The following is a 7,164-nucleotide window of genomic DNA, read 5'->3' as shown; positions in this document are numbered from 1 at the left end:
AGCAGAGGGATGGGAGATAGGAAGCCCAATTTTCAGAAAGCCAGGAGTGGCTAAAACCCAGAAGGCTCTGGAGCTTGTTCATAATTCTGTGAATCAATTTAGAAGACATTTATTAACATTTATTATTTACAGTGTAAAGAACAGGGTATTTTTTAAAAGTTCATTATCTAACTGGAGAAATAGACATATAAGAAGCCAAAATCTTTAACAGGAAAAGCGAGAGTCAGGTGTGAAGAACAAGAAGGAGTACTTATTTTCCATGGGGGTGGTGGATAAACGGCAGATCTGGAGAAGATGCCCAGAAGAAGTGACCTTTGAGTTCGGGCTGCAGGTTGAAGAATAGTTTTTTCCCTGAGGGAAGTAAGAGCAGCCCAGGCAGAAGGACCAGAATGCACAAAGCCATTCAGGCATGTTGTCAGTGGCTGTCCCATACAGAGAATTGCATGGGGCATGTATTGAAGGGCCCTGTGCACTATGCTAAGAAAACTGGGCTCTATCCTGTATCCTATATACAATCGGGCAACATGGTAAGCTTTTAAAGAAATGTCTGATCATGAACAGATTTGTGCTTCTGAAAGCCAAGAGGACCAACAGTTGAGAGGCTGCTGCTGCCTTAGTGAGGGCAGAGGTGAGGTTGATCTGCTTCTGGCGCTGAGAGCAGACTGAAAAGGAGGGTCAGACTGGAGGTTTGGCAGGCATTTCAGAAGGCCACATCAGAAGGTTTCTGGTGATGCATGGGGAACAGGGAAGAAGAAGAAGAGACTGGTGCGAGTGGGGATGGCTGGGTGAAGATGCCTTCAACTGAGGATGAAAAGCACATCTGAGGGAGCCAGAGAAAGCAGAAATGGAACTAACATTGCTGTGTGTTTACCATGTGCCAGGGTCCCCACATTTCCTTACGTCTGTAAGGAAAACCAGCTCCGGTTAAAGGAACTGAGGCCAGAATGGTTAAAGAGTGCACTCAGGGCCACTCAGTGCCAACTGTGCCCACCAAGCCTGTGCCCTTGATATCCCACTGCCTCAGCTCCTGGACTTTGCTTGGTGAGAGAGGTTTGGCTCACAATATAGGTAGTCTCGTTCTTCACTTGCTCCTTCTTGCCTATCAGTTAGAATATCTTTCCCTATCTTTACCTTGTGAAAAAACACCTTCTCCCATCATCCTTGCCTACCCCCACATTCGTCTCTCACTTCCAAAGTAAACCTCTCTTCCCTGATCCCCACCTACTCCCATTCACACACGGCATCATTTTGGAAGTACGAATGTAGAGCAAAGGGCAAAGGATCGGAAGTGGGATCAAGCTTTGTTCCAAGGCTGACTCAGCTGGCTAGGTGACTTTCAGAAATTGCTGGATCTCTCAACCTCAGTGTCCTCAACTATGGAGTGGGAACACACACACACACACACACACACACACACACACACAAATGAATACTGACCTTTGCTTATCTCACAGGATTATTGTGAGGATGAAAGGAGATTAAAGCGCTTGCAAATAACACCAACAAAAGGCAGGAAAAGGTGCTACGGGATTATCTGGATGATCGGGCACCACTGTCCACCAGACTGTGAGTCCTTGGAAGGCAAGGGCCCTGGTGGTCCTCATCTGTAGATCTCGGGTACATAATTATTCCTAATACAGAGTCAGTGTTTGATAAAGACATGTTCAAGTAAGAACAAGGACCACTGCCACCATCAGTGCAGCACGCGCACACACACACACACACACACACACACAGGCATGTGTGTTTGCCTCCCACTCCCCACCATGCATGCAGGCAAACCCACAATTCCCCACTTTTGAAAGTACCGTTCTAGTCTTGGCTTATTCCAAAAACAGCCAGTTCCTGGGGAAAAGCCAAGTGATTGTCACACTGCCTGGATGGCTTCATTGGAAACATTTGAACATTGGGTAAGTCTGAATTCCTCCACTTCTCAGGGAAGTTGCTAAGAACTGAACCCCCACACTCCCCTGCGAGGAGCTCCCATGGGTCTGCCCGACCCAGCGCGCTGTATACGACATGTTTTTTTTGTTCCCCCTCCCAGGAGCTCAGAGGCCCTACTGCTATTTTCATTGATGCCTTGAGCAGGGCTGGCATGTGCAACTGCTGAGAAGGGGGAGCTCGGAACCGCGGGGGAAGCAAGTAAAAATAGCCTGGGGCGTGTGGCTCTGCCTGCTCCGGACGCTTTTAATCCTGACCGAGGTGGGGAGCTCAGCAGCTGCTGCTGCACAGTGAAGAATCCAGCAGGAGTCTGCACCCAGACCCCGCGCAACAGCCAGGGAGCTGGGGCTAGAGACCCTAGAACACCTTTTTTCCGGGAACCAAGAGGGATGGGGTGGGGAGCAGTGGAGGGCTGTTTCTTACTCCCAGTGCCCCAGCCACCTAGCTGCGGGGACTGCTACGTGCCTAGTCCAACACTTCACAGAAGTGCAGCTTTGACTGCGAGCTATTTTTAGAAACTTGTCTCGGGTGGGCGATCAGAGGGAGGAAGGCAAGGGTATTGGTAAGGCTAGCTCTCCGCCGTGAGGCTAGGAACCTTGCACTGCACATCATTCAGAATGTCTGCTCTGAGGTTGGGGGTGAGGGTGGGGAGAGCAAGCGTCCAGGGAGACCGCAGACTTGCTGGCTTTGCCAGAACTCAAGGAGAAGGCTTTAGCCCCGGAGGGTGTTTGTTTCAAAATCGACAGTTGCCAGATGCATGTCGCTTCTAGTCTCTCCGAGAATGGGGTTTTAAAAAGCTTTTCTGCCCACGCCGTGGAGGTACGGGTTAGCTTCTGTTCAGACCTCGCAGGAAGAAGACCGGGGGAGGGTCTCTGCACCTTTTTGCATTCCAGAAAGACAGAGAGACAATTCCCGTGCCACACCTCCATCCCTGCCCCACGCTGCATATGGGTAACCATATGTGAAATGTACGGCAGCCCCAGCAGACACCTGGCTATTAATAGAGCTCGAGAGTTTGCTCCCTGCCTTTCTCCTGCCACAGATTAAGGGATGATCTTCACACCCTCACCCCATTCCGCCCCCACCTGGGCTCACCATCTCATCTCTCCAGGAAGGTAAGGGGACCGCCCACGCTGATCCCCTCCGTGACCACAGGTGCCCAGAACCTGCGGACTAGTCCAGTTGTACTAACAGCAGGGTCAGTGCGAGGCCAGAGAACACAGCCATCATAAGTACTGGGGCGCAAAAGCCAGCAGGGCCCTTCCCGGCTCAGGGCCAAGTCGAGAGTAGAGAAAGGGCAGCTATTGGGCTGCCGAGGACGGGGGGCAAGAGCGCAATTTCAGGAGCTACAGCGACATTCAAAAGCCTCTGCGGGACGAGTGGCTGCAGACTCATTTGTCGCTGCAGCCCGCGGCGCGCAGCCACCATCGCCAGCGCGGGCTTGGCTGCGGCAGGGCGGGCGCTGTCCCTGGTCCTGAAGGTGGCCGCGGCCGGCACTTCCTCCCGGGGCTCAGCGCCCCAGAGACGGCTCTCACGTGGGGAGATGGCAGACCGCCCCGGCTCGGATCTGGGCCCCAGGGTCTGTTGGTGGCGTCCAAGTCCCACCACCAGCTCAGCCGTGCCCCGTGCGGCCGGGAGCTCTCCGCGGTGCTGCGGGGACCGAGAGCTCAGGGACCCGAGCTTGGAAGGGTAAATCCGGGGCAGCGGCTGGAGACGGTCAGCGCACCGCAGGGAGCAGACCTGGCCGCGGGACCACCCGTCCCTGCTCTGCACGAAGTCGGGACTCTGAAGCCCTAACGGAGCGGGGTGAGGGCAGGGGAGCGCGGCTGCTCGGGACTCAGGACTTGGGGGAAAGAGGAGTCAGCAGCGGGGCGCAGAGAGAGAAATGGGGTGAGAGCGACTCTTGCATTTTCAAAGGGGGGAACCTGAGATGTGCACTGCCTTCCCCCCGCTCCAGCACACACACGCACATGCACAGGGCCGGCAGAAGCAAGCGGGAGGGACGGGGAAAGTTTGGCTCTGGGTGCTGAGCAGCAACAGCGGCGGGCGGGCGGGGGGTCGCCGAGCGCCCCGAGCCTCTCGTCTGCTTACCTCGGTGCTCTCGGCAGCGTTCTCCGCCATTTTCCTCCTCAGGAGCAGGCAGCGGGAGGAGTGTTTCATGCCCATAAGAGCTAGCGAGGGTTTGGTGATACGAAGATAGTAGAGAAAGAGAGCTGGTGTAGCTTTAAAAGAGAGAGAGAAAGAGAGAATTGGAAGGGAAAAAAAAAAAAAACTCGTCTGCCGATACAATCAACCACGGTTGAGTCTTTCCTGCAGTCTCCGCTTTGTTTTATTTTCTTCCTTTCTCATCTGCTTCGGATTCCTTCAGGCAGTTTCAAGTTCTTTCTCGTGCGCCCGGTCCCCTCCCCGCCCCTCTCCACCCGCGCTGCGGGCTCAGCAGGAGGGAGGCAGCCCCGAGGGCTCCGCGGCGGCGGCGTCGCTATCCCGGCTGCTCGTCTGCTCGCAAAGTCCGGCGGGCCGAAGGCTGCCGCCAACTCCTCTCAACTTCTGCGGATCTGCCGGGCGAAGCCACACGCTTCCTGCGCGTCTCTCCGAGGGGCTGAGCCCGGTGAGTGGGGGCGGGGTGAGAGGCTCGGTGCCGCGGGCGGCGGCTGGGCGCAGACCTAGGGCCCCCGGAGCCCCGGGCCCGCCCCCTCCCCCGGGCTGCCAGGGTCTCTCCGCCACCTCCGCTCCCCGCCGCTGCGGACAACTTGCGCGGGGGCAAGGCTGCGCGGACGCTGCAGGGCCGCTCCGGAGGCTCGGAGAAAGCAGGCGCCCGAGCTGGACTCTTGCAGCTTCTTAGACCCGGGTGTGCATCTCCTCCCCGAGAACACGCTCTGGGCAAGGTTGGGCCGTTACCTCACCCCCCTCCACCCCACCCCACCCCCAACTATCCCGCTCCTCTGTCAATTCCTGGATCTTTCCTTAGCGAAGTGTCTGGGGAGCGAAGGGCTAGGTGTCTGGATGAGGGAGGGTCCTTAACTCCTTCAACTCTAGGACTAAGTAAGGTGTCATGACCTCGCCTTTTCTCCCACCCTCCCTCTCCAGGGCACTTGGAGCTCCAAGCCTCCCTGAGGCTGAGAGGGTGGGGCGAAGGTTCAGCCAGAGGTGGTTTAGGAACGAGGGTCGGAGAAAGTCAAATGGAAGAGCCTGTGGTCCTGCTTCCCCTACCCTGGTTTTCCCTGGTAGCTGCCCCGCCCCCCCACCCCAATCATTTTTCTTTCTCCTCACCCCTCCCCCATCCTCACCAGATTTTGAAGTCCCTTTTACGGAGAGAAGGAGGATGTCACATACCCATTAGGATTCTCTTGATCCTTTTTTAAGGAGTTGGGCGGCAGGGGGGGTGTGTGTGAATTTTTATACAATGCATTCCTGTCTTCACTTTGAGAGCTTTTTCTCCCCCTGTCTTACCGGCCATCTGTCAGGCTGTTAGGAGATGGAGCAAGGCAGAAGGAGAACTCTACTCTGTCTCTCCCATTACAGCAGGCCACCGGGGCGGCTCCTTCAAAGACAGCTGCACTTTCAAGCTTTGGGCCCACAAGTCAAGGACAGGGACCTAAAGGATGCTCCCTGAGCTTCCTGGCTCTCTTAGCTTCATCGCTGTGCTTACGTGGGAAGATAAGTTCTGCGTGCATGTCTTACTTGTTTTTGAGCATCACCTTTGACAGCCAGGAAGTGTGAGCTTGACTGTCCTCAACTAACCCCAGAATTCATTGAAGAAATGGGCCAGGATCTAAGGATGCCTTCATCACCTGATCCTAGGGAAAAGAGAGGACACATTGCAATAAGTGGAAGAGGGAGAGGAGAGGAGGGTATGGAAAGTAAGAAGAGTGAAATAGAACAGGCAAGAGGCTGGAGTAACAGGAGTGTGTGTCTGTGTGTGTGTGATGAGGATGGAGCAAATTTAAGTGTAAAGAAAATGAACTTAACTCCTTAACTTTTTTTCTTTCTCAGACCACAGACCTGGATTGGTGTTGGGGGTGAGTGAGCAGAGTCTTTGGCAACACCTAGTCATTCTCCTTCCCTTTCCCAGCCTGCTAGCATGCAGAAAGTGGTAGGGGAACAATAAGGTGAATCTAAAGAATGACTTTTACCCTCCTGAACCCCATTTTCTCTAAGTATCTTTCTCAGACACAAAAGATCTGGAGACATCTGATTCCCTAACAAGAGAATCTCAGTACTTGTCCGATCAAAGAAAACCAGAAAGGAAAGTATCCTCACAGCCCTTTAGTCCAATGCTCTAATTTTACTATTAAGGACCCAGAGATCAGAGAGAGGAGGACATTTGCTCATGATCCTCCAGCCAGCTGTGGGGACACCTGAGGGCAGCTCCCCAGCCTCCTGACTTTCAGTCCAACACTCTCCTGTGACCCCACCTCACTCTGCTTCTGCATGTGCTGTGCATCCATTCTGTGACTAACTGGGGAGGAGGGAAGCTGAGACAAGCTCCCCCTGAAATAGGCAGGCTGCTGCCTGTGTATGATTGTGTTGCTATGAGAACCCCAGTGGGTGTGTTTCCTCCGTTCTCTGTTCAAACCTTTTCCTTTGCTTGGCTTCTCCCCAAGCACAGACACTGCTCCCCTTGGAATGAGGAGTGGAGGGGCCAAGATGGAGAGCTGTATTCTCATGACAAGTTTTCTATCCCAACCCATTCAACCCAGAACCAGTCTGAGTCTGTGAGTGAGGGACCTAGGCCACCAGCTGGTTCACTCATGGCTGGAGGACATGAGTGAGCTGTCTTGAAAGTAGATACTCCAGTGCTCTGCTGAGTCATTTTGGAGCACAGAGGAATTGTCCCTGATATGCTCCCATTTAATTACCAATTCACAAGCAAAATAATTGTCACTTTCAGACATTAAGTATTGGGGGTGATTTGTTGTTACATAGCAAAAGATTACCTGAAAACCCACGTCCTAGGGTTTTGAAAACTTTGTTATGCACAAAAGGTGCCTAGCACATAGTAGGTATTTTGTAGCATTTTCTCACTATCCCTATCATTCACAGGAATTCAGTCTTCTTTGTCCCTCTTGCATTAAGTATATTAGGTTAATTAATTTACTCATTCTATGAAGAATTTACTAAGCATTAGTTACATGCCTAGCTCATCAGTAGGCACTGGGCTTAGCAAGAGGCAACAACAGATACGGAACTGACCATTGAGGAGCTCTTAGTTTAGTCACCTTG

General features: G+C 53.4%; 1 pseudogene; it reads left to right on the top strand.

Annotated features, from left to right (window-relative positions):
* Window positions 1-2,991: 2,991 nt before the first annotated feature.
* Window positions 2,992-6,236, top strand: LOC150012545 (uncharacterized; annotated as a pseudogene).
* Window positions 6,237-7,164: the final 928 nt, after the last annotated feature.

The sequence above is a fragment of the Furipterus horrens genome, unplaced genomic scaffold, assembly GCF_987537825.1.
Source record: "Furipterus horrens unplaced genomic scaffold, mFurHor1.1.pri manual_scaffold_4, whole genome shotgun sequence".
Taxonomy (NCBI): Eukaryota; Metazoa; Chordata; class Mammalia; order Chiroptera; family Furipteridae; genus Furipterus; species Furipterus horrens.
This window is presented reverse-complemented; position numbering and strand designations above follow the sequence as displayed.